Genomic DNA, 24763 nt, shown 5'->3' on the forward strand with positions numbered 1-24763 from the left:
CTGCTCCTCTGATGCTGCCTGGCCTGCTGTGTTCCTCCAGCTCCACACTGTGTTATCTCTGACTCCAGCATTGGCAGTTCTTACTATCTCTAACATTGACCCGGGGCTCAGTTCCTGAGCAAGGTTCACCTGCACACTGAAGTTCACTGACTAAGGTTGGAGTAATTTTGGTTTAGAATAAAGGCAGAGTAAGTTGAAAAATTTTCTGTCCATTCAGTGCGTGCTTTGGTGCAGGTGAATTGAAGAAGCGGATTAGTGAAAAGGTCAGGTTACGTTTGACCCCAACTTCACTGAGATCAGGACTGTGGTGGTTACATTGGTTAGAAATACAACCTGCATGTCATCACGGAGTAGGCGCAAAGTGATGACAAATCCGAGTGCAGCCAAATTTGAGGAGGGTACTCTATGAGCCTGCACAGTTGACAAGAGTTTTTGTGAGGTTGAAAAAGACCATGTACAGTGATTGCTTGAATCTGTTGCACAGAGTGTATGTCTTTGGTGCTTCTGAATGGGCGAAAAGTGAATTGTGAATTGGTTGGAAAGAGCTCCTGAGCAGCTTACCCATGGTAGACAAGAGGGAGATTGGTTTGTGGTTACTGCAATCAAACTTGTCTCTCTTCTTGAATACAGTAACAATCACAATGTCCCATCAATATAATGAGGTGGTAGCATAGTGACAGTGTCACTGGACAAGAAATCTTGAGGTCCAGGATAATGCTGTGGGGACACAAGTTCAAATTGCACCATAGCAACTTATGAAATTTAAGTTTAATTAATAAATCTAGAATTAAAAGCAAGGTCAGCAATGACCTACTCCTGTTCCTATTTTCAATGGTTCTATGTCCTGTCCCACAAATAGAACAGACCCATCAAACAAAGAACACCCACTGGAGGTGGTGACACAGTGGTATACATTAGAGATGGAATTATTTTGGGAGTCTTCAACATTGACTCCAGGAAGTATTGTGACATTTGGTCAAAGAAATCTCATGGTAATTACTGTCTACTACCCCAAATCAGCTAATGAATCAGTAGGTGAAAATCACTTGAAAAAAAAACCATTGAGGGGGGGAAGGGCACAGAATTCAGTAGGAGTGGGGAGCTTTATTATACATCACCAGGATTGCCTCAGTAGCTTCACTACTGATCAAGCTTGCCAGCTCCTAATTTCCATTTGATCCCAATGTACATAGCTGCTAGCCTGAGACTGCTGCAGGTGGTAAGGGTATCAATAAGAGGTACACTACCTTGGCATTATGGAGAAGAATTCCCATCTTCACACTCAGGATATCTTCCACTGTGATGCGTGACACCATTACCACTGTAAATGGGACAGAGCTCAAACAGAACAAACATCTCAAAGGCATCCATGAGGTGTTGTGGGCCATCAGCAGCGGCAGAATTATATTCAACCACGATCTGTAACTCCATAGCCTGGCACATCTTCCATTCTGCCATTAATATCAAGCTTGGGGATCAATCCTGTGCACAATGAAGAGTTCAGGACCAGCACCAGGCAGACCTGAATTGAGGTGTCAACCTGGTGAAGCTGCAACTACTTGCGAAATAGCAGAAGCAGCAAGTGATAGACAGGGCCAAGCTATTCTACGACCAACAGATTAGATCAAAGCTTTGCAGTCCTGCCACATCCAGTTGCGAATGATGGTGGACAATTAAACAACTCACTGGACGAAGCTCCACATATATCCTCAGTGTTGAGGAACCTCTGCATATCAGTGCAAAAGCTTGAATTATTTGCAAACATCTCCAACCAGAAGTGCTGCGTGGACGATCCATCTTGGCCTCTCTCAAGCTCCTTGCATCATAGATGCCAGTGTTCAGCTAATTTGATTCACTCCACATTATATCAAGAAACAGCTCGAGGCACTGGAAGTCTAATGGTCATAACAATGACCCATCGCCTGGTGCTCCAGAACTGATTAAGCTGCTTTGTACAGCCACAACTCAGGAATACATGGCCATGTGGAAAATTGCCCAGGTGTGTCCTCAACTAGAAATGCAGGGCAATTCTTAGCTGGTTAATTACTGCCCTAACAGTTCATTCCAAATCATCGGCAAAGTGATGGCAGGTTCATTGGCAGTGTTGTTAAGCAACACTTCTTCAGTAATAACTGTAAGACAGCATGGTGTTCAGTGATTAGCACTGTTGATTTTCAGCACTAGGGCCCTGGGTTCAGTTCCACTCTTGGCTGGCTAGAGTGGGTCTGGGTGGAATGCTGTTCACGGGGTCAATGTGGAGTTGATGGACCAACTGGCCTGCTTCTACACTATAAGGTTTCTATGATGATGAATAACCTGTTCACAATGCTCAATTTGGTTCCATAAGGACCTCTCATAGATTTCTTTATAGCTTTGGTCTAAATATGGAGGGAAGGGCTAAACTGCATTGGAAAGGTGAAAGAAATTGTCTTGAAATCAAGGCAGCATTTGACTGAGTGTTATGGGGCTCTAGCAAAATTAATTTAATGGGAATCAAGGGAGAACTCTTTGATTGCTTGAGTCATACTTCGCACAAAGGTTTTGGTTAGTGAAGGTTCATTATCTCAGTCAAGAGACATCACTGAATATGTTCCTCAGGGCACTGTCCTCGGCCCAACTATCTTCAGTTGTTTCATTAATGACTTTCCCTCTATCATAAAGTGAAAACTAAGGTTATTTGCTGATGGATGCATGATGTTTAGTGTGTTTCATAACTTCACAGACACTGAAGCTTCCACGTCCATTGGAAGATGGTCGTGGTTGTTGGACGTCAGTCATCTCAGCTCCAGGACATCTCTCCAGGAGTTCCTCAGGGTAGTGTCCTAGGCTCTACCATCTTCAGCTGCATCATCAGTGACCTTCCCTCCATCATAAGGTCAGAAGTGGGGATGTTCACCGATGATTGTACAATATTCAGCGCCATTTGCGACTCCTCAAATACTGAAGCAATCCATGTCCAAATGCAACAAGATCTGGACAATATCCAGGCTTAGGCTGACAGTGGCAAGTAACATTCATGCCACACAAATGCCAGGCCATGACTATTACCAATAAGAGACAACCTAACCACCGCCCCTTGACATTCAATGGTGTTACCATCACTGAATCCCCCACTTTCAACATCTTGGGGGTTATCACTGACCAGAAACTCAACTGGACTCACCACATAAACACAGTGGCTACAAAGTAGGTCAGAGACTAGGAATACTGTGGTGGGTAACACACCTCCTGCCTCCCCAAAGCCTGTTCACCATCTACAAGGCACAAGTCAGGAGTGCGATGGAATACTTCCCACTTGCCTGGATGAGTGCAGCCCCAACAGCACTGAAGAAGCTTGACATCATCCAGGACAAAGCAGCGCACTTGATTGGCACCACATCCACAGGCATCCACTCCCTCCACAACAGACGCTCAGTTGCAGTGTGTACTGTCTAGAAGATGCACTGCAGAAATTCACCAACGATCTTCAAACAGCACCTTCCAAACCCATGACCATTTTGATCTAGAAGAAGAAGGGCAGCAGATATATGGGAACACCACTACCTTCAAATTCCCTTCCAAACCACTCACCATCCTGACTTGGAAATATATCACCGTCCTGTCACTGTCGCTTGGTCAAAATCCTGGAATTCCCTCCGTAAGGGCATTGTGGATCAACTCACAGCAGGTAGACTGCAGCGGTTCAAGGCAGCAGCTCACCACCACCTTCACAAGGGCAACTAGGGACGGGCAATAAATTCTGGTCAACCAGCGATACCCACATTCCACAAAAAAAAATTTAAAAAAGAAGCAGGACCTGGATAACATCCAAGTTTGGCCTGGTGAGTGGCAAGTAACATTTATGCCACACAAGTGCCAGGCAATGACCACCTCCAACAAGAGAGATTCCAACCAACTCCCCATTCAATGGTCCCCGACTATTTCTATCCTGGAGATTACCATTGATCAGAAACCTAACTGAAATGAGCCGTATAAATATTGTGGCTACAAGAACAGGTCAGTGGCTGGGAATTCTCTGATGAGTAACTCACCTCCTGACCCCTCAGATTCTATCTACCATTTTTAAGGTACAATATTTCCCCACTTGCTGAATATTCTCAAATTGCGTGGATAAATGCACTTCCAACAACACTCAAGTAGCTCAACACCATCCAGGATAAAGTTGCCAACTCGACTGGCACCCTATCTACCACCTTCAACTTTCACTCTATCCACCAGCAACATTCCATAGCAACAGTGTATACCATCTACAAAATGCATTTCAGCACCTCAACAAGGCTTCTTCGAGAGCACCTTCACCCACATTGGACACTGCAATTATCAGCTACCTCAGAACTCATCAAACCAGAGTGGAAGCAAGTCATCCTCAATCCTGAAGAACTATCTAAGAAGAGAATGATCTACTGAACTAGCATGTAAAGGGTCAGATGATGTTCTACAGGTATACAACGCTCTGGTTAGACCAAACAAATCTTGAGTACTGTGTTCAGTTCTGGGCATCATATATTTGGAAGAGAATAAAGGCCTTGGAAAGATTACAATGTAGAATTACTAGAATGAAATTTGGATTCCAAGGGTTAGATAATGAGGTGTGATTATAAACTGGAGTTTAGGTCTCTGGAATTTAAAGGATTATGGGATGATTTTATTGAACTTTAGGATATTAAGTGCAGCAGGTGAGGCAGATAGAGAGAAAAGATTTGATGGTTGGAGAGTGTAAGACTAAGAGCATTGTCTAAAAATTAGAATTGGCAATTTGGGAGTCACGTGCAGAAACACTTCTACACAGAAAGGGTGATAGAAGTTCAAAACTTTAGTTATAGATAGTGAATATTACATTAATTGCCAGTTTTAAAACAAAGGTTGGTAGAGTTTTGTTAACCAAACATATTACTGGATATGAAATAACGCCAGGCAAGTGCAGTTAAGCTACAGATCAGCCTCAATCTCATTGAAAGCTGGCACAGGCTTAAGGTGCTAAATGCGCTCCTCCTGTTCCTACTTTCTGATGTGCACTTTGAAAGGAATTGTTTTCTATCAGAAACATAAAGTCAGATAATTTCTTCCTCTGTCTTTTGTCTCACACAGAAGATAATGGAGTGTGACTGGGCATTTAAATTTTATCCTGCTTGAGGTCAGATTTATCTTTCAGAAGCACGGTTGTCAAGATGAATGAATAACGGTGTACGCCTGAGAATTCAAAGCCATGTCTTGCAAAAGGCATCTAGATTCATCCGATACTATGAATGAAGCAGTAAGCCATACCTTGCTGTCAGTACCGTGGTGTGATTAATGGTGCTCATCACTATTTGGCACCAATGTTGCAGCAGCTTGAAGCAAAGAAATTGGTTGAACCCTGTCTGTCTCACTATTGAAATGCATATTAGAGAGTGAAGTTTCTATATTAGAGAGTGAAGTAGATATTAAAATAAGTCTGCAACAGTAAGTTAAATATGGTTCATGTTGATCTAAAGTATTTTGTTGTTACAACTTGCATTTATAGGGCACATTTATCATGGTCAAACGTCCTGAGACATTTCACAGGAGTATTATCAAGTAAAATTTGATTCCAAGGCACACAAAAAACTATTTTGACAAGTGACCAAAGTCTGAGTGAAACAGGTTTTTTTTAAGGAGTATCTTAGAAGAGTGGGAGATTTGGGGAGATAATAGGAGGAATTACAAACTTTAGGGCCTATACAGTTAAGGCACTGCTGTCAACAGTGAAGAGATTAAAACTGAGGACATGAAATGGTAGAGCATATTGATTTTGAAGGGTTACAGGACTGGAAGAGGTCACTGGGAGGTTTGTAGAATGAATAGAAAACAAGAATGAGTACTTTTAACTCAGCAGGAATGAATAATTTTAAATCAGTTTATTACCAGACCAGCCATCGATATAGGTCACCAAGCAGGGATGATGTGTGAACTGGGCTTTTGTTCAGTTAAGATAGTCACAGCAGAATTTTGCGGGCATTCAAGTTTGTGGAGGATGGATGATAGGATGCTAGCCAGGAGAGCACTGGAATATTTTAACCATGCAGTAACTGTTGATCAATGTCAGGCAACATCTCTGGCACTAATTAATAGCTATTACATGTGTGGACACTCAGTTCTTTGTTGCTGGAAATTTTTAAATTTGTAAAATGCTAAACTTTCCCTCTCTTTATTTATCTTTTGAACCTGAATTATCATTCATTTACACCTTGCTTCTCAGTCCTTGCATTGTTAATGTCACAATCATCTATTCCGATTGTTTCAGAAGATACCTGGCTGTTTGCCCTGCATACTCAGCTCTGAGATGTCCTGTTTTCCTCGCTGCTGTGTGTGTGACCGGCTCACATAAATAGAGCAGAATTCAAGTGGTTAAATCCAACTTAAAGCTGTTGTGAAGGACTTCATAATATGGAAATGTTTATAATGCCTGGAAAGTCATCTTTGTTAAATATCATTCCTGAATTATATATCTGTTGGCTACACTGCTGCTTTCAAGATGCTATAGCATTTGTTTTGTTTTCAGAATTTTTTTATTAATCTAATGAGTGAAGCAGAGAGCTTTTCAGCAATTTGTCCGCTGTGACTGTGGATGACTCATCCTGACATTAGAATGAGTCACAAGTGGAGCAGTGCTTAGAGACCAGAACATTCTCAAAAAATGAGCATGACTTGTGAGCAAGGAATTAAATTAACATTATATGAACCTCACTGTACCTCATTAGTCTATGTCACATCACTGTAATTTCAGACAATGCTGGATCTTACGATTCATTTCCTATTTACCATTCAGTGTTGGCCAAAATTTGTTGCAGACTTCCAAGGTTGGTATTGTAGTGATTGCAGCAATGTCAGCCAGGTGGATCTCACTGAGTATGAGATCCCTGATTGGGGCTGTTAACTTGATCCAGTCAGGGAGCCCTGGCTGACAGATGTAAATAGAAGCGCCTGAGGCTCTGTTCACTCTAGGAGCCGGCTCTGTGCTAGCTTAGTCAGTCTCGTGTACTATGCACGTGTAAATAAAGAGCGACTTGGTGATGGGATACTGGCCTTCGTGCAGTTAATTCAGTGGCGATGAGAGAAAACCACATCCCTGAGGAAATTCGTTTGCAACAGTTGCCTTTGAATTGGGGTAAGCATTTCTGGCATCATGTCTCTATTTGGGAAGCTTGACTCATTCAATCGTTCCATCGAAGACTGTGCCCAGGATGTGGAAAGAATGTGATACCTTTTCTGAGCATATGAGACTGGGGCAGAGGAAAAGCAATGTGTAATTCTCCCGCCAGCTCGTGGACCCACAACGGTTTTGGTTATTAGGGGTCTAACTTTCCCAAAGGCACAAGATACTAAAATCTTTCAAGAGTTGGCAGATTTAATTAAGGAATATTACAGCCCAAACCTCCTCTAATTCTGAGACACTATCGATTTTACTTGACAGTTCGAGTCCACATATTGGCTGCAACTGCAACGGCCTGTCAGCCTGGATCCTCGATAACCAGAGGAATCGGTATCAAGATTTTTGATGAGGTTAAGGCGACTGCCAGAGGCATGTGATTTTGGTTTATCTCTAAATGAGATGCTGAGAGACTGTTTGGTATGTGGGATTTACGATGTGACAATGCAAAAGCATTTATTAGCTGAAGCCCAACTGGGCTTCAAACAGGCACAATAACTGGCTTTGTTGTTAGAAAATGCGGCAAGTGGAGCTTATGAGTTACAGGGTATGCTCACCAGGCCAACTGAGATTGGGGAACACCACTTGAGTGCAGGAAATTTCATAGCCTCACTCAGGATATATCCAGAGCAGAGGGACTCTAGGTCAGCCCACAGCAAAACTCTAAAACAAAGCCAAGCCTTGGCCTAACGGTTAAAACTTTCTCGAGGATATGGGCTGGCAGGCCATTGTAGTTGCTGCCAATATGAGGACTCGAAACAGCAAAAGAGTCCCACTAGGCCTGAATTGAGTAAGAGAGCTCTTAGGTCAGCATCCAGGAGAGTGCACGCCCTTGAAAGTCCACCTATGGCTGATTAGCAACATCCAAGTCAGAACCAATCAAAATAAACATCTGGTTAAATGGTCACCTAGTTTGAATGGAGGTCGATACTGGCGCGGCTGTATCAGTATAACTGCGGAACCAGTCTTTACAAAATTTGCTCTGGACTCCAATCCATATGTTTGCATTAGCCCTTGGCTAGACTGAGAACCTATACTGGGGAACCTTTACAGATTAAGGGTACGACTTTGGGCCTGGTCTCTAACGAGAAGTAACTGGTTCAGTTACCACTGATTGTAGCAAAAGGCTCAGGCCCAAGCTTGACAGTGCGAAATTAGTTGCGAAAGATTCAACTTGATTGGCTCAACATTTCTCATTCAGAAAATGGCTGCCTGAGTGAAGTCCTAATTAAATACCCAGACAATTTTCAGGGAGGTCTAGGGGCTATCAAAGGGGCCAAGGCCACCTTACATGTTGACCAAGAAGCAATTCCACGATTCTGCAAGGCCCGCCCAGTGCCATTTGTCTCGCATGCAAAAGTAGAGACAGAAATCAGGAGGTTAGAATGCAAAGGAATCATCAAACCAGTGCATTTTGCAGAATGGGCAGTACCTGTCATACCGATTGTGAAGCCCGACAGGTCGATTTGCCTTTGTGGGGATTTCAAACAAACTGTGAACCGCTTTTCGCAGCTGGATAAATACCCAGTCCCTTGCATACAGCATTTTTATGCAAAAATGGTGGTGGGACCGTCCTTTACGAAGCTGCACATGAGCCATGCGTACCAGCAATTGTGCTTAGATGAGGATTCCCAGAGTATGCTACAATTCGTACCCATAAGAGTTTGTACTAATATAAGAGAATACCTTTTGGGGCATTTTCCAGCAGACGATGGAGAACAGTTTACAAGGTCTACCCCAGGTTAGCATTTATCTGGATGACATGCTAATAACCAAGAAGACCAGCAAAGAGCATATAGAGAACTTGGACATAGTGTTCAGGCCTTTCTCCAAGGTGGAGGTATGCCTTAGGAGAGAAAAAATATGTGTTCCAGGCACCTAAAGTGACCTACTTGGGCTAGAGTTGACAAGACTGGGTTACCCACTGGAGGATAAAGTAACGGTGATCAAAGGTGCCCTGGATCCCATGTCTGTACCGGAGCTTAGGTATTTCCTTGGGTTGGTGAATATTACAGAAAATTCATACATAACCTGGCCTCTATCCTGGTACCCTTAAATCATAGTTATTCCTAGCTTCTTGATTTTTAGAACATATTTTGGTCCATCTTACTTAAGTTCAATGTGAATGATCTCATACTTTGCCAAATTGAACTCCATCTCCGCAGTTTGGCCTGTTCACCTAAGATATCAAACTCTAAAGATATCTTCTGATTACGTCCATATTATTTTGGTTGCACCTAGCTTAATGTTGTCAGCAAACCTAGATATATGGTGCTCTATTCTATTCTCCAAGTCTTCTATAAATACAGTGAAAAGACATGGTGCCAGTACAGATTCCTAAGAGACACCAATAGTCATATCCTAACCTCTTAACCAATTATTTATCCAAGCCAATAGATTGCCTCCATTTCCATGCAGTCTCATTTTATTAAAAAATCTCTTATGTGGACTTGAACCCACAACTGTCTGACTCAGAGGAGACAGTACTGTCAACTAGCACCAGAGATTTAAGGCAGACTGCCAACAGGCTACGATAATGCACATTCCTGAGTTTGCACCACACTTCCCACTCTCTTTGTAAAAGGAATAAACATTCACATATTTAAGTACTTGAACATTCTACATACTATGACCAACCACGCTTCCAAACCTGGCCTCTTACTAATCCCTAATTTTCATCAGTAGCTGCGAAATGCCCAAACCCAAAACTTTGAAATTGCCTTCCTAAACATCTCTACTATGTCTGTCTCCTTCTTTAAAATTACCTTTAAAAATAACTTGCTTGACCCACCTGCCCTATGTCTCCACATGTGGCTGAGTGTATAGTGCAGCACGATGGCTCACAGCACCAGGGACCCTTGGGCGACTGTCTGTATGGAGTTTGCACATTTTCCCCATGTCTCCGTGGGTTTCCACCAGGTGCTCCAGTTTTCTGCCACAGTCCAAAGATGTGCAGGTGAGGTGGATTGGCCATGCTAAATAATCCACAGCGTCCAGGAATGTGTAGGTTAGGTGCATTAGCCATGTGAAATGCAGGATTACAGGGATAGAGTTGGGAGATGAGTCTGGGTGGGCTGCTCTTCAGAGGGTTGCTGTGGACTTGTTGGGCTGAATGGTCTGTTTCCACACTGTAGGGATTCTAAGATTTTGTTTGGGTTTCAATGAAGCACATTGGGATGTTTTACAGAGAAACGTAGAAAATACGAGCAGGAGTGGGCCATTTAGGTCTGTTCTGTCCTTCAATATAGTTACAGCTAATTGTCCAACTTACTACCCTGTATCCGTTTTCTCCCCATATCCTTAATCCTGTTAGCCCTGAAAACTATACCTAACTTTTTCTTCAAAGTCAGAAGTCACACAACACCAGGTTATAGTCCGACAGGTTTATTTGAAATCACAAACTTTTGGAGCATTGCTCCTTTGTCAGGTGAAGTGACTTCAGCTGACAAAGGAGCAGTGCTCTGAAAGCTTGTGATTTCAAATAAATCTGTTGGACTATAACCTGGTGTTGTGTGGCTTCTGACTTTGTCCACCCCAGTCCAACACCAATTTTTTTCTTGAGAACATTTAATGTTTTGGCCTCAACCGCTGTCTTTGGCAAGAATTACACAGGATAACCAATCTTTGGGTAAAGAAATTTCTCCTCTTCTTATTCTACTATGTTAAATCATTATGCAAAGGCCACCTTTTGCTGCTTCTCAACATTAAGTAACTGGCTGTAAGTGGCTTCATGCATGGATCTCTTTATTTAAACAAGAATAGAGAAACAGTTGTGCTGTCGGCTGAGCAATGAAATGGAAAATTGCCCATCGTGTCCAAGCTGGGTCTCTGTAACAAATACTCGGATAATGCCATTATCTCTTTTCCCCAGCATCTAGCATTCTTTTGAAAATTATCTAATTGTCATTTTGAAAGCTACAATTGAATCTTCCTATGCCACAATCTCAGGTAATTTATTCCAGATCCTAACCACTTGCTGCATATATTACTTAATCCTCATAGTACAGTTGGTTCTTTGCCATGAACCTTAAATAAATGTCCTCTGTGTCTCAACCCCTCTGTCATTATGGTGCAGTGTTAATTATATAGACTAGCAACCCAGAGCCACAAACTAAGTTCGGATGGTGAATGGTGAAATTTGAATTCAATAAACCTGAAATTAAAGGAAAACAAACTAGCCTAATGGTATCCATGTATCAACGATCATGCTTTTTTAAAAATTAATGCCAGCAATGCCCACATCCTATGTAAGAATGTTAAAAAAAACAACTGTCTAGGCCCCTTGGAATTTTGGACAACTCAAAAAAATTTCTTCTTAGCTTCTATCTCTCCAAAATGAAGAGCCACACCTTCATTAATATTTCTTTGAAACAGAAGTTTCTCACCCCCTGGAAACATATAGACCTTGGGGATCATGGTGCAAGTACTGCCTTTCAGATAAGACACTAAACTTGGACCTTTCAAATGATGTAAAAGATGCAATGCCAATTAGAAGGCCAAGCCTTAATTTAACCAAAGACAATTTTTTGAAGGTGTCACATGCTAAGGCATAATGGTGTGACACATTTAAAGTGAGCATTTTATTGTTATGACATGATGGACACATGTTGGGTACAAAATCTTACGTTATATATATGTAATATTTGCTTTATTCAAATCTTCTTGATCCAAAACATGGAGAAATATGCAAGACAACCGAATTACAAATTCATACCGTTGACACAGAAATTACTGTGTTGTTAGCAAAATAATTGTTCCATATGTGACCATGGCAACAGTCATTGCTGTTCATACAATTAAGGCTCCGCTTTCTAGATGGGCAGAATTCTTTTAAATGAGAAAACTATTGAGGGTAACAAATCAAATTGATAGCTGTCCTGAGTTTTTTGGGATGGCTTGAGGCTCTGAAAAGTGCTATGCAAATGCAAGTCTTTTCAGCAGATCTTATTTTGCATATTCTGCCTGAATAAACAAAGCATAAAATCTAACCTCTTCCCTTAAACTGCGCTAGGCATGTTTTGCAAAAACAGACATTGTTAATGAATTAGCAATGTTTGGGGACAATGCAAAACAACAGCATATCCCACACTTAAATCAACTTCTTTTTGTCTTTGGTTAACCAACCCACATTAGTGCCCAAATATTTCATCTCATATTGCAATGTGTCTGTTTCAGGAATTGTTTCAAATTTTATCAGGGTGTTTTTCTCCAAGGTTACTAATTTTGTCTGAGTGCAGGGCGCAATGTTGTGACTTCCTTACTAACATTGCTGTAGAAACAACAGTGCTTATCTAAAATTGGATAAGTGCTTAAACAAATCAAACTACCATTTCAAATGGTAGTCTATGTTTCAATGCTCTGCTCTCTGCTTTACTGTTTACCATTCGGTCCTTACTGATTGCCCCTCAATCCATATCCAATGTTTAGTAATTGAGCTATCATCAAGATCCCATCAAGAGGATTGATTTGTGTGGTATTCCACACAGTACATGAGGCTGCAGATCATAGCTTTGCAAAATGGGTGCTGGAACCCCAGGTGAGCTCATGAGTTGGAACTTTTAGGTTGCAAGCTCCGAGCCTCAGGCCAAATGCCTCTCACCTATGCTCTTGCTCTCATAGCTGTTCTCCTCTCATACTCCCACACTGCCCACTGAGGAGTCAGGACAATTTACAAGCCTGGAAATAGGTTCACAGAGGGAAAAGATTGGGGGAGTACTGCTCTAGGTAAGGGACAGAGGTATTAATGGATCAGAGTTTACAGGCATAACTTACAGAATCATACAGCAAACAGGGTGATCATCCTGTCTGTAAAGGAATTCTCTAATTAATTCTACCTCTCCTTGCTTTAGCCCTGGTAACCTGATTCTTTTTCTTTCAGGTCTTTATCTAATTCCCTTCTGAAAATTATTACTGAATTCCATCACCCCTGAAGGAATTTGTTGTGCTGCACTAAAGAAAAAAAATTCTACTGATCTCAAAGAATCACAGGGTTATAGAGGTCTACAGCACAGAAAAAGGCCTTCAGCTCATTGAGTCTATGCCAGTCAAAAACAACCATCTAATTATTCTAATCCAATTCGCCAGCACTTGGCCCACTTATGCCTAGGCATTGCAAGTGCGCATCTAAATGCTTCTTGAACATTATTTATCTCTCTTTTGAAATTCTCCAATTTTTCATCCACTGTTTTATCCACCAAAATGCATTTTCAATCAATGTGGTCCAGTTCAACTTTTAGACCCCTAAAATCCTTCCTTTTGCAGTCAGGGATCTTAATCATTAACTGACGTTTTATCCTTTCCCAATTTAATACTGAACGATATTATGCTATGATCGCTATTTCCCAAATGCTCCCCTACCCTGATGTTCACTACTTGGCCTGCCGCATTTCCTTGGACCAGATTCAATACTGGCTCCCTCCCTAGTAGGACTGGAAACATACTGTTCCAGAAAGTTCTCCTGCATATATTGCAGGAATGCATGCACACTCTGCCTTTTTTCCCAGATTACCCTAGGGGAATTGAAATCACCAACTATCACAACCCTACTTATCCTGCAGATTTCCATAATCTGCCTACAAATGCTCTCTTCTACTTCCTTTCCAATACTTGGAATCCTGTAATAAGTACTCAATCAAGTCACTGACCCCTTCCAGTTTCTCACCTCCAACCATACAGATTCTAATTCAGGAACTCCATCTCCATCTCTTTCAAGGGCAGTTCCAGCATAACCTCCCTGCCCTTAAACTCTATGCTTTGGCTAATAGTAGGGAAGTATCCCACATGCTGTCTTAATCTAACTTTACCTAACTGTCCTGTTGCCTTAGGGGACCAGGGAACATTCAAAGCGACGTCCCTCTGACTGTTGGTGCTTCAGTTCTGCAGTGATTGGAATGAGGGTCAAGTGGATCTCATCAAGTATGAGATCCCTGATTGACCCAGGTTAACAATCTCAATCAGGGATCTCATACTCGATGAGATCTACATGGCCCTCGTTCCAATCACTACACGTTCATCATCTTTTTCCTTGCTTGTTTGTCCTCACTCCACAATTCTTTTGCAATTTTTAAAAAAAATTCTCTTGTGGGATGTCAGCATTGCAGGCTGGCCAGCATTTATTGCCCCTCCCTAAATATGTGCCTCAGGTCATTGTGTAAGTATAGAAAAACATACAGGGCTTTGTTTTAGTGTACAAGCTGTTCATCCCTCCCCCAACAAAAATAAAGCTACAAGTATTCAATCCCAATCAAATACAACTTCAAAAATGCCCATGTCCAATAGAATGTATTTATTTGTTTCCCAGGGTGTTTGTGTCACCGGAAAGGGCAGCATTTGTTTCCCACCCTTAATTACCTGTGAAATGAATGGCTTGCTAGACCGTTTCAACACGCAGTAAAGAGTCAGCCATATTGCTGTGGACTTAGGTAACATGCAGGCCAGACTGGACAACAGATTTCTTCCATAAAGTATTGAAAAACCAATTAGGTTTTTACAATAATCAATGATAGTTTCATGGTCACCATCACTGAGGCTTCTGTCATAGAGACAGTTCAAAACCCCAAAGTGCTATGAACTTTTTAACTTTTAATTCTAAAATGTGACTTCCAAAAGAGGGCTGCTAGGGAAAGGGAAAAAAAGTCTGCAGATTTAAATTGAATGCAATGTGGCAAAGTCCTGTATGCAACCCATGGAATGTTGCAGTTGTAAAGTCTCAGGGAAACTTCAAAGAGAGCAAGAGAAGTAACAGGAAGAAATAACAAAGGGGCTGACTATGTTCTCTTCTCAGCAGAAAGCTAACTCTTGCAGACATTTTTTTTCTGTTCTGCCCTTTCAGGAAAATACAAAAGAAGCAATTAAAAACTTACTGCAACCTTGGTTTGTGTACCAGTGAGTTGCGGTATCTGTGTGCACTAGCCTGGTTTCAAGTTGGTGTTCTGTATAGGTCACAGTCAAAGAACTAGCCACTAGTCATCCCTGAACTGGGTAAAATGACCCAGTCGTTCTGAGGGCCAGAAGCCAACTAGCCAACAAGTCAGTTAGAAGAACACAAGGCAGAAGTATTTCAATTAACTGGAAGGCCAAGAATCCTAAAATCAACTGTTCAATTATCAACATTCCACTAACTACTCTTCATGAACCACCCAGAGAGACTGATCTGTATATCTTTTAATGTTTACATTTTTGGACTCACTTCTTCTTTCTAATCTGTGTGTAGGTGTGTTGCGTCTTCTTTTATTTTCGCCTTCAGTAACTAAGAAACTTGCTTTTTTATTAACTCAAGGAAACTTGTTTAAATTGGTTCCATTTTACAAAGCATCACCTTCCCAAAATGTTGAGATCAGTTAGCTGGATGGCTGGCTCTCAAAGCTGAGTGACACCAACAGTTCTGGTTGAATTCCTGAGGTCACCGTGAAGGTCCTACTTTCTTAACATCGCCCTTCACTTGAGAAATGATGACCCTCAGACTGAACTCACCACCAGCTGTCTTTCTCTAATGAGGACAATGGCGACTTTCACTTCTCTCTTAAGAATTCTTGTGGCGCAGTGACTTGATGTTCTGGGTCAAAAGGCCTGGATTCAAGTGCCACCCTCTCCAGATGTGTATTAACATGCCTGAACAAGTTGAATAAGAATATCTATCACAGGCAACATCTCAGTCCCCTGCATTGAATACCATCAACAAAATGGCTTCTGCACAGAAGGAGCCCATTTGGCCTGTGCTTTCCATGCTGACTGTCTGCAAGAGCAATTATGCTAATCGCACTCCCTGGCTTTTACCCTATGGCCCTGCAAATGTTGACTCCCTTCATTTGCTCATCTAATTTCCTTTTGGCAGCCCTGCCTGAATGGCATGCAGGCACAGTGGTTAGCACTGCTGCCTCACAGTATCGGGATACAGGTTCAATTCCACCCTCAGGTGACTATCTGTTTGGAGTTTGCACGTTTTTCCTGTGTCTGTGTGAGTTTTCTCCAAGTGCTCCGGTTTCCTCTCACAGTCAAAAGTTAGCTGGATTGGCTATGCTAAATTGTCTATAGTGTCCATGTATGTGCAGGCTAGGTGAATTAGCCATGGGAAATGCAGGGTTACAGGGATAGGGTAGGGGGGTGGATCTGATGGGACGCTCTCCAGAGAGTCACTGTGGACTTGATGGGCCAAATGGCCTGCTTCCACACTGTAGGGATTCTATGACTGAATCTACCTCTTTCATCTTTTCAGGCAGTGCATTTGAAACCAAAAATTATTTGCTGTGTAGAAAAATATTTACTCATTTCATCTTTGGTATTTTTGCCAATCACTTTAAATCTGCATCCTCTGGTTCTCAGTCCTCAATGTCGCTGACTAAAACAATTTCTTTCCATCACTTCTGCCTAGGCAGTTTATAATATTCAATCACTCTTTCAGATTTCCTCTCAACCTTTCTGAGCAGTACTGCATCAGCTTCTCCATTCTACCTCTGCAATCATATAAGTAAAGTCTTTTGTACTCTCATTTCTGACTTCAAATCCTTCATAAAGTGCAGCACCCAGAACTGGACACAATAATCCAGCTGAAGCTGAACCTGAACCAGTATTATATACAGATTCAGCATAGCTTCCTGCTTTTGTGCTCTGCATCACATTTATAAAGCCCAGGATCCCCTTGCATATTTTCATCACTAAGATTTTAGAGTAGATTAGTAGCTCAGGTTGTGGATGTTGTGGTTGGTTGCCTTGCTGAGATGGTTTGTTGTTCTGCAGATATTTCATTACCCTGCTGGGTAACATCATCAGTGCAGCCTCTGATGAAGCGCTGTTGCGTTTTCCTGCCTGTTATTTAAACTCTGGTGTCCGTTAAGCTGGATTACCTCACTTCTGATTTTCCTTTGCAATGGAGTGTATATGGGGTCTAGCTCTATGTGTTTATTGATGGCTTTCTTAGTAGAGTACCAGGCTTCTAGGAATTCCCGTGCTTGTCTCTGCTTTGCCTGTTCCAGGATCCTGTTGTTGTCCCAATTGAATTGGTGGTTTTCCTTATCCATGTGAATGGAGATGAGTGAGTATTGGTCGTGTCTTTTTGTTGCCAATTGATGTTTGTGTTCCCTTGTGGTTAATTTCCTTACAGTTTGTCTAAAATAGTGTTTGTCGCAGTCCTTGCAGGGAATCTTGTACATGACATTGGTCCTGTCCATAGTGGGTAGTGGGTTTTTGGTCCAGGTGAGCAGTTGGCGTAGGGTTGATGTGGGTTTGTGTGCTACTCTGATGCCCAGTGGTCATAGGAGTCTTGTGGTCAGTTCAGATGTGTTCCTGATGTAAGGTAGCGTGGTGAGTGTGTCGGGGCGTGTAGTATCTTCCTGTTGTCGCGCGTGTGATAGGCATCTTCTGACCCAGTTTTTTGGGTATCCATTGTCTTTGAATACCTGGAAGAGGTACTATTCTTCTTGCCATGGCTGTGTGCTGCTGCAGTGTTTTGTTGCCCGTTAAAATAATGTTCTCACGCAACTTTGTTTGTGTGTGTGTTAGGGTGGTTGCTGTTAAAATTCAGCACTTGGTCAGTGTGTGTGGCTTTCCTGTGTACCTTTGTTAGGAATTCCCCGTTGTTCCTGCGTTCCACCATGACATCCAGGAGCTGTTCGTTCTTCTCCTCTTCTCCGGTGATTCTGATTCTGGGGAGGGTGTTGTTTATTAGTTCGAGTGTGGCCTCTAGTTTGGTCCGTTTAATAATGACGAAGGTGTTGTCCACATAGCATATCCTTGTTTTGGTTGGATTAGCAGAAGGGCCATACTTTCAAGTCTCTGCATTACTGCTTCAGCAATTAGTCTGGAGATAGGTGATCCCATGGGTGTCCCGTTGACCAGTTCATATATTTGCCGTTAAAGGCGAAGAGGGTAGTGAGGCATAGGTCCAGTAGCTTCAGCATGTTGTCTGCGGAGATGGTGTCACTAGGGTCTTGTTCTTGTTTTAGTAGTGTTGTCAGTGTTTCTCTTGCTAGTGGTATGTCTATCGATGTGAATAGGGCAGTAACGTCAAATGATACCATGGTCTTGTCGTCATCTATTCTTATGTCTTGACGGAACTGAGGAACTCCTGGGCTGAGTGGATTGCGAAGGAAAACTGGAAGTGAGGTAATCCAGCTCAACGGATACCAGAGTTTAAGTAACAGGCAGGAAAACAACAGCGCTTCATTGGAGGCTGCACTGATGATGTTACCCAGCAGGGTAATGAAACATCTGCAGAACAATGAACCAGCTCAGCAAGCCAACCAACCACAACATTTTCATCACCTCAGGAAGCCCCAAAGCATTTTGCAGTCAAGTAGCTACTTCTTGAAGTGCTCTGATTACATTGGAATCACAGAAAAGATTTTGCGTGCAGCAAACACCCACAAACAGCAATGTGATAATGACAAGATCATCTTTATTCGTGAAAACTGAAACAACTGCGGATGCTGTAAATCAGGAACAAAAACAGAAGTTGCTGGAAAAGCTCAGCAGGTCTGGCAGCACCTGTGAAGAAAAATCAGAGTTAACGTTTCAGGTCCATTCTGAGGAAGGGTCACTGGACTCAAAACATTAACTCTGATTTTTCTTCACAGGTGCTGCTAGACCTGCTGAGCTTTTCCAGCAAATTTATTAGTGATGTTGAATGAGTGATAAATATTGACTAGAACACCCTGGTTTTCTTCAAACTAGCCCGATGGGATCTTTGAGTGACTAGATGAAACTTTGCTTTAACGCCTCATACTAAAGACATTATAGGCCTCCTGCCTTCCAGCTGTTTTCTCAGTATTCATGTAAAAAAGACAGTGCAGCTTTGGAAGAACTTTACAATGATAACGAGGTTGCTGACAGTACATTCTCCAATGAACAATATCTAGCATTAAAGGTCTACAGTTATTAAGCTGCCAGACTAAAGTGTAATACAAACAACAGTAAAATTATAATTCAGCAGCACAATTATTGACTTGTCATGATTTGCAATTTTGTGAGTTAAATTTGCTTTTCTTACATTTGTAAAATGAACAGGACTCAAACAGAATATTAAACATATCACTGATGGTACGAAGCGGAGGTCGAACCCCCTCTGATAACTAAACCAAAACAGACGGAGAAACTCGCCTCACCTCATAATCTGTTAAAGGAAGTGTGAAAAGTGGTATAACCTGCCTCTCACCCATCCCCCAATCTGTTATAAAGGAGTGGTTAAATGAAAGAAATCCCTGATACTCACTCTAGAATCAACAAGTAGCAATTTATTTATCTAACTCTAACAGTAAACAGCTTAACAGAACTACTAACAAACCAAACAATTCCCCCTTAAATACTAACTATTCCCAAAAAAAACAAAATTCTAATGGTATGCTGTGCCAATAAATACAAGTCCCACTTATGTAAACCAAAGTAATACGAAAAATAAATTAAAACTTAGTCTCTCAAAATTACAGCCAGGATAAGTCTTCCAGAATGTTCTTTGCCGTTTCCACTGTTCTTCAGTCAGGAACGCCTTTCTCCGTTGAATTCCTCTGTCAGGAATATTGGCTAAGAGTGCCACTGTACCTTCGGTTTAGACGATGGTTTTCTGAGAGCTTAGAGAATTTGTAAGAGCCAGTGATTCTTTCTTTTACAGCTGACAGGTGTTCTCTTGGCAGATGACAGTTGACTCTCACACCGATTTTCAAACGCCCTCTTCTTTTATACCCGATGACCTATTAATTTCTTACAATAGGATTGGTCATAGGTTGTCAAACCGTCCCTAACCTGTCCTACCTCCCACCTATCTCCTCCTCCCACCTCAAGCCCCACCCCCATCTCCTACCTACTAACCTCATCCCGCCCCGTTGACCTGTCCGTCCTCCCCGGACTGACCTATCTCCTCCCTACCTCCTCACCTACACTCACCTCTACTGGCTCCATCCCTGCCTCTTTGACCTGTCTGTCTCCTTTCCACCTATCTTCTCCTCTATCCATCTTCTATCTGCCTCCCCCTCTCTCCCTATTTATTTCAGAACCCGCTTCCCCTCCCCCATTTCTGAAGAAGGGTCTAGGCCCGAAACGTCAGCTTTCCTGCTCCTATGATGCTGCTTGGCCTGCTGTGTTCATCCAGCTCTACACCTGGTTACACCAAACTCAATAACTCTTTTTCAACAGTTGAATGTTTTCTCTGGTGTATACTGAGTTTCTTTGAAAAATAATCGATTGGCCTTTCAATTCCACAACCATCCACCTGTAACAACATGGTTCTAACCCCTACATCACTTGCGTCTATGGCAACTTTGAAGGTTTTCAAGAAATTTGGCGTGGCTAAAACTGGTGTGGTGGTTAACACTGCTTTTAAAGTCTCAAATGCCTCCTGGCATTGTTCTGTCCACCAAAATTTCATGTTCTTCTTCAACAAATCCATCAGCAGTTCTACCACGCTACTAAAGTTTGGTACAAATTTCCTGTAGAATCTGCTCAGTCCCAAGAATCATAGCACCTCTTTCTTCAAGGATGGTCTTGGAAATTCCTGGATGGCATTTGTCTTCATGTTCCTTGGTGTCATCCATCTGTGTCTGATGTTATACCTAAGAACGTCACTTCCGCCTTTGCTAATTCTGTTTTTGCCAAATTTATGACCAACTTTGTCTCCGTAGTCTCTCAAAAAGCTCTGCCAAATGCGCCATGTAATCTTTCCACGAGTGGCTAAAGATGACTAAGTCATCTATATAGATGGCATAGTCAGTCAATCCTGCCACAACTCTGTTCATAAGTCTTTGAGGTGCATTATTCATTCCAAAGGGCATTACTTTGAATTGATATAGCCCACTTAGGGTTACACTAGCAGAAACTTCTTTTGCTCGCTTCAACGAAGGTACTTGCCAGTAACTGCAAAGTAAGTCCAACTTTGTGATAGAACATAGAACAATACAGCACGCTACAGGCCCTTCGGCCCACGATGTTGTGCCAACCTATTATCTTACTAAGGCCAAACTACCCTTGCATATCCTACATTTTACGATCCTCCAGTCGCTTGAGAGTCTCTAAAGTATCTGTGTCCACTACCACTGCTGGCAGCGCATTCCACACGCCCACCACTTTCTGTGTAAAGAACCTACCTCTGACATCTCCCCTATACCTTCCTCCAATCACCTTAAAATTATGACCCCTCATCATAGTCATTTCCACTCTATCTATGCCTCTCGTCATCTTGTACACCTCTATCAGGTCACCTCTCATCCTTCTTTGCTCCAATGAAAAGAGCCCTAGCTCCTTCAACCTTTCCTCATAAGACCTGCCCTCCAGTCTAGGCAGCATCCTGGTAAATCTCCTCTGCACCATCTCTAAAACTTCCACATCCTTCCTATAATGAGGTGGCCAGAACTGAACACAATATTCCAAGTATGGTCTGACCAGAGTTTTATAATTCTGCAGCATAACCTCGTGGCTCTTAAACTCAATCCCCCTGCCAATGAAAGCCAACACACCATACACCTTCTTTACAACCCTATCAACTTGGGTAGCAACTTTGAGGGATCTATGGATGTGGACCCCAAGATCCCTTTGTTCCTCCACACTGCTGAGAATCCTGCCATTAACCCTGTATTCTGATTCAAATTCGACCTTCCAAAATGAATCACTTCACATTTTTCTGGGTTGAATTCTATCTGCCACTTCTTTGCCCAGCCCTGCATCCTGTCAATGTCCTGTTGCAACCTACTACAGCACTCCACGCTGTCCATAACCCCACCAACCTTCGTGTCATCGGCAAACTTACTAACCCAACCTTCCACTTACTCATCCAAGTCATTTATAAAGATCACAAAGAACAGAGGTCCCAGAACAGATCCCTGCTGAACAGCACTGGTCACCGAGCTCCAGGCTGAATACTTTCCATCTGCTATCATCCTCTGTCTTCTATTGGACAGCCAATTTTGTATCCAGACAGCCGAATTTCCCTGAATCCCATGCCTCCTTACTTTCTGAATGAGCCTATCATGTGGAACCTTATCAAATGCCTTGCTAAAATCCACATACACCACATCCACTGCTCTACCTTCATCGATGTGTTTTGTCACATTCTCAAAGAATTCAATAAGGCTTGTGAGGCATGACCTGCCCCTCACAAAGCCATGCTGACTATTTCTAATCAAACTGTGCTTTTCCAAATAATCATAAATACTATCTCTCAGAGTCCTCTCCAATAATGTGCCCACCACAGAAGTAACTGATGTAAGCAGCTTGTCCAACATTTTCCACACAGCCCTCCAGCCTTGAAATTGGGTATGAGTCTGATTTGGTCACGGCGTTGACTTTCCAATAAGCTACACAGAATCATTGAGTACCATCAGGTTTGGGAACCAACGCGATTGGCTAACTCCACTCGCTTTGACTCGTCTCGATGATGTCTTCTTGGAGCATCGCTTCCACCTCCTTTTGTACCTGTGCTGTGTTGAGAGGATTAAGCCTGTAGGGGGGTTTTTTCATTGGAACAGCATTTCCTACGTCCACCTCATGCACTACACCACTGTTCTATTTCTACACATGTCCTCATAGTACTGCAACAAGTCTTTCAATTCAGTTCTCTGTTCCTGAATCAGATAGCTTACTACCCAATCCCATTCTTTAAGGACTTCCTCATTATTCAATTTATTTTGAGGCACAACAAAATCTAAATCATCTGGATTTTATTCTTCACTTTAAGTGGCAGTAACTAATACCTGTTTCTCCAGTTCCCTTTCCCCGTCATTGTAAGGTTTCAGCATGTTCACGTGATGTACCCAATAATTTTATTTCCTTTCTGGCATCTTTACCAGATAATTCACCTGACTGAACTTCTTCTCAATCTGATAGGGATCACTAAACCTTGCTTAGAAGGGATCTCCTATCACTGGTAACAACACTAATACTTTATCCCCACAGGCAAACATACGAATTTTTGATTTCTCGTCTGCTTCTTGCTTATTAGATACTGTGCCACCTTCAAATGTTGTCTAGCTAATTCACCTACTCTGTTTAAACTTTCTTTCATTTCAGATACATAATCCAACTATGAGATCTCTGACTTCAGACCTATCAACTTTTCCTTAATTAATTTTAAAGGCCCTTTTATTTCATGTCTGAATATTAATTCAAATGGAGTTAACTGAGTTCATTCATTTGGAGCATTTCTAATAGCAAAACATATAAATGGGATACCTTTGTCCCAATTATTTGGGTCATCGTGGCATAAGCCCTCAGTATTGTCTTTAGGGTCTGATGCCACCTTTCCAATGTTCCCAGGGATTCAGGATGGTATGCACTTGATTTAAAGTGTTGGGATGTCTAAACTATCCATGACCTCCTTAAATAATTTGGCAGTAAAATTGGACCCTTCATCTGACTCAATTTCCCTGGGTTGTCCATAACGGGTAAAGAAAGCAAGCAACTCCTACACAACCCATTTTGCCTTGGCATTCCATAATGGAATTGTCTCTGGAAATATGGTAGACACATCCATTATGGTTAGCAAATACTGGTTCCCACTTTTGGTTTTAGGGAGGGGACCTATACAATCCATCATAACCTGCGTGAAAGGTTCTTCAAATGTGGGAATCGGCATCAAAGGCACTGGTTTATTACTGCCTGTGCTTTCCTACCATCTGACATGTATGACAGGTATGGCAAACTTCAACCACATCTTCATGTAATCCAGGCCAACAGAAATGCTTTTGTATCTTTGCCTGAATCTTCCTCACTCCTAGATATCTCCTACAGTTAATTCGTGTACTACCCAGAAATGCTTCCTGTCTGTGTGCTACTGGCAACACAATCTGGTGAATTTCTGCCAATTTCTCCACTGCACTAACCTGCCAAGGTCTCCATTTCTGCATTAGGATTTTATCCTTAATAAAATAACATTCTGGAACACATTCTGATTCCTTTCCTGAGTAGGCTATCTTTTATTGTCTCATCTTTTTGTTGTAACTCCACTAGTCTTTCAGAACTAAACACCTCTGCCTGATCCTTTACCTGTTTAGGTTTTTCCTTTACCACTTCATCAAATAGGCTGTCAGCTAACTGGACCTCAACTGTTTCACCTTTCTCTTTGGTTTTCCCATCTTGCTTTAACTTATGACTGTGGGATCTTGTCACCACACAGTCTGGAAAAATTCCAGACTATTTTTCTTTTAACTCTTCAGTTATTTGGTCTTCTTTCGGCTTCTCCTCTACTATGGGCATCACTCCCACCTTTGATCCAGCTCGGTCATTTCCAAGAACAAACTGGAATAGACACTCTTTCAATCACTCCCACTGTCACTTCCCCAGTCTTGATTGGGATTTCCAGCCTTATCTCACATAGGGGAACACTAAATCTCTCTCCATTTATTCCACAAATTATCACTCTCTCAGGTAACATTTCAGAAGAAGTGCAAATACTTTCATCTTTTACTATTAGGGACTGACCAGCTCCCAAATCTCTCAATATTTTAACTTCTTTACATTCTCCCCCTGTTCTTCCTGAGTAAAACTTACCCACAGAGGTGAAATCTTTGAAGAGATCGGGCACTATCTTACTATCCAGCCTGTGACTAGGCTGTGCACTTTCCTGCAGCTCTTCGACTTCTCTTGGGATTTCTGTCACTACCTCAACTAATCCCACTG

The sequence above is a fragment of the Rhincodon typus genome, chromosome 18, assembly GCF_021869965.1.
Source record: "Rhincodon typus isolate 14 chromosome 18, sRhiTyp1.1, whole genome shotgun sequence".
In the NCBI taxonomy this organism is placed as follows: domain Eukaryota; kingdom Metazoa; phylum Chordata; class Chondrichthyes; order Orectolobiformes; family Rhincodontidae; genus Rhincodon; species Rhincodon typus.